The sequence below is a fragment of the Vulpes vulpes genome, chromosome 8, assembly GCF_048418805.1.
Source record: "Vulpes vulpes isolate BD-2025 chromosome 8, VulVul3, whole genome shotgun sequence".
NCBI classification, from domain to species: domain Eukaryota; kingdom Metazoa; phylum Chordata; class Mammalia; order Carnivora; family Canidae; genus Vulpes; species Vulpes vulpes.
In genome coordinates, this window is record NC_132787.1 from 975,727 (window position 1) to 978,906 (window position 3,180).

The window sequence follows — 3,180 nt, forward strand, 5'->3', positions numbered from 1 at the left end:
CTCGGAGCGGCCCCAGGCGGCTGGGGGTCAGCAGCGGGGAGGGGTCAGGCCGCAGCGGGGAGGGGAGCCCCAGGAGAGGGGGGAGAGGACGGACAGGGGCAGCTGGTGGGCAGGGGTGGGCAGGGGTGGGCAGGGGGTGGGCAGGGGCGTGGGCGGGCTCCACGTCCGCATCCTTCAGATCCCCATCCCCGCTGCACATTCCTGCAGGGCGGCACTGCGGGCGGGCAGACTCCTAAGACCAGGGCACCTTGGGAATGACCCCTGGGAGTCAGGAATCCTGGGGGGTGGGTAGGGGTGGGGGTCCCGGAGGAAGGGAGCGCGGAAAGAAGTGGGGGAATGGGCCTATTCTGAGAAGCAAATTCCTGCCACCAGACCCTCTGTGTGGGCGCCCGGGCACACACGGGCCACATCCCAGGTTCCGGGGCGAGGGCAGGAGGGAGCCCCGCAGAGCCCCTCCCCAGCGGCCTTCCTGCTGGACGTTCCTTCTCCATCTCTCCATCCTTTGCTGTCCCCAGGCTTGCGGCTCCCTCCTCCGAGTTTCTCTCCCTCTCCAGCTGCTTCTGGCGGCCTCTGTCTCTCTCTTCTTCTCCCTCAGTTCCTCCACCTTACCCCCCCCCCCTTTCCTTGGACTCTCCATCTCTCCTGCTCCTCAGCGGCCACCGGAGCCTCAGGGTGACGGGAAGGAGAAAAGAGGCCATGAATGGGCCCCTGCTTTGCTGGGCGGCCTGGGGCCATGCTGCGTTCCAGTATGGGCTGTAGGGGGGCAGGGGAGCCAGGCGACCAGGACAAAAGCTCAACCAAGGGAGGAGAGCTGAGAGGATGGAAGAGAAAAGACAGAAGAGCAAACAGTAGGGACGCCTGCGTGGCTCAGTGGTTGAGCCTTGGCCTTCGGCCCAGGGCTGGTCCTGGGGTCCTGGGATCGAGTTTTGCATCGGGCTCCCTGCATGGAGCCCGCTGCCCCCTCTTCTCCCTCTGCCTGTGTCTCTGCCTCTCTCTCTCTGTGTCTCTCATGAATAAATAAATAACATCTTAAAAAAACAAAAACAAAAAGAACAAGCAGTAAAGAGGGGAGGGTAAGGACTAAAGGTTCCCTTTAAGCATATTTTGGGTCCGTCTGAATGGGAGGAGCTGAGGGGCATCTCCTGAGTCAGAGAGAGAAGCACCCGGCAACAGGGCCCGGAGACTCAGCCAGAGAAACAAAGACGTGATGCCCACCAGGCAGCCGGTTCTGGGCTCTCTGGCTTACCCAGGGCTCGCGGACCTCTCTCCCGCCTGCAGGCCTGCGGGCCGTAGTCGTGGAGTGCCGGGTCCCTCCCCACTCTCCTCCTCCTCCCCTAACACCCGCCCTGCCACCAGTGCGAATGACATCAGCTCTGGCTGCCGCTGTCCTCAGCCCTGCTGATGTACTCTCCCATGGGTGAAAGCGAGGCCAACCGCCCCTGCTCCACCCACTCATTCTCCGGTCCAGGAGCTGGGGCTTAGACACCCCAGCACCCCGGGGTGGAGTAGGGCGGGCTGTACCAGGAAGCCATCTGCAGGACTTGGTGGGGAAAAAGGGGAGGGCCTGGGCACCAGGGGGAGGGAGAGGGGCTGGAAGGGGGCACTTGGGGAAGAGGGGCTGCGGCACTAAATCACACTGTGGGGGGCTCTCTCTGGCTGAGCTCAGTGGGGTGGGTAAAGGATAGACATTTGAGGAGGGGAAAGAAGAATGGGGGATCGCCACATCTGGCAGGCAGGTGTCTGGCACCGTTCAGGCTGCAGTCACTTTCCCAGCCAAAGGGGAGGACGCGGAGACGGGAGGAGGGGCTTCCCAGGGCCCCTGGGGAAGAGGGAAGAGCTTGCAAACACGCCCAGAGGCCCAGAGTCAGATGGAGACGGACGGAGGGAGATCGTCAGACCCTGCTCCCCAGTCTGTGCTTCAGTCGGTGCCGGAGGAGGGAGGAGGGTTTGCTCCTAGTCCTGAAAGAAACCCGCTGGCCGGAGGGCTGGACAGGCCAGAGTTCCCCTCCTCACGGGAAACAGAGGCAGGAGGGGCCAGAGCAGGCGAGGCCGAGGCCGGGAAACAAGCTCAGAGGATTTCTGTCCCCGCACCGCAGCCGCTCTCAGCGGACGTGCCCTCCCGCAGCCCTCCCGCAGCCGGGGTCAGGGCTGGTGATGCAGGAAGACTAGGGTGGTGGGGCCGCAGGCTAAAGCCGGGGTGCCTGGCCCTCCTCCACACCCCTGCACCCCGACTTTCAGAGCAGACGACAGGGGTGATAACCCAAGGTCCTTTTTTCTACCCGCTAAGGGGCATTCCGGGCTCAGGTTCCCCGCAGGTGCTGAGCTCTCCTGCCCGGTCCTCCTACAGCGGGGAAGACCCGACGGCCGGGCTCGGGTGATGCTGGAGAGGCTCTTCCCGCCTCCATCACCTTCCCTCCTCTCCCGAGGCCCCACCACGGCGCCTCCTGCGTTCTCCCGGGGCTGCGGCCCGTGCGTGGGCTGGCGAGGGGCCGACCGCGGCGCAGAGGAGGGCTCCCCGCACCGCCCCCCCTCCCCTCCCCCCTCCCCCCCTGCCGGGGCCGGGGCCGGGCCGGGAGAACGCCAAGGCCCTCCGGTCGCCGCGGCAACCGCGAGCCCCGAAATCCATCTTGTGAGCTCACCGCCCATTAGGATGCAGGGCCAGGCTCCGCGCCAGCCCGGCCACATTCATCTGCGCGCGCAGAGGGGAGGCGGGCGGGCGCCGGCCGCGGCGGGGGCGCTTATTTACACGCGGCCTGACCTTCCCGCCCGCCCCGCCCCGCCCGATAAATAACGGCCGCGCCGGGCGGGCGCAGGGGGGCGCGGGGGGCGCGGGCCGGGCCGGGCCGGCGCGGGCCCCACGCAGGTGCGCGTCTCCGGGTTACTAATGGCCGAGGCGGGAGCCGGCAGCTGGCTTCGGGGGCGGCGGGGGGCGCTCGGTTCCCGGGACTCCCACCGCGCGAACGCACCCGCGCCCCACCCCTGGCGCCGATTTCCAGGCGAGGGGACGGAGAGATGCCAAGGAGGCAAACAGCCCCGTAAATTAGGGACCGGGTGGAATGCCGGGGAGTCTCCGAGGTAGGAGGGAAGAAATATTGTAAGGCGGGGAGGGATGGGGGGCAGGGGAGTGGAAGCAGCTGCCAAAAAGAGAGGAAGAGGAACAGAAACCTCACACAAAGGCAG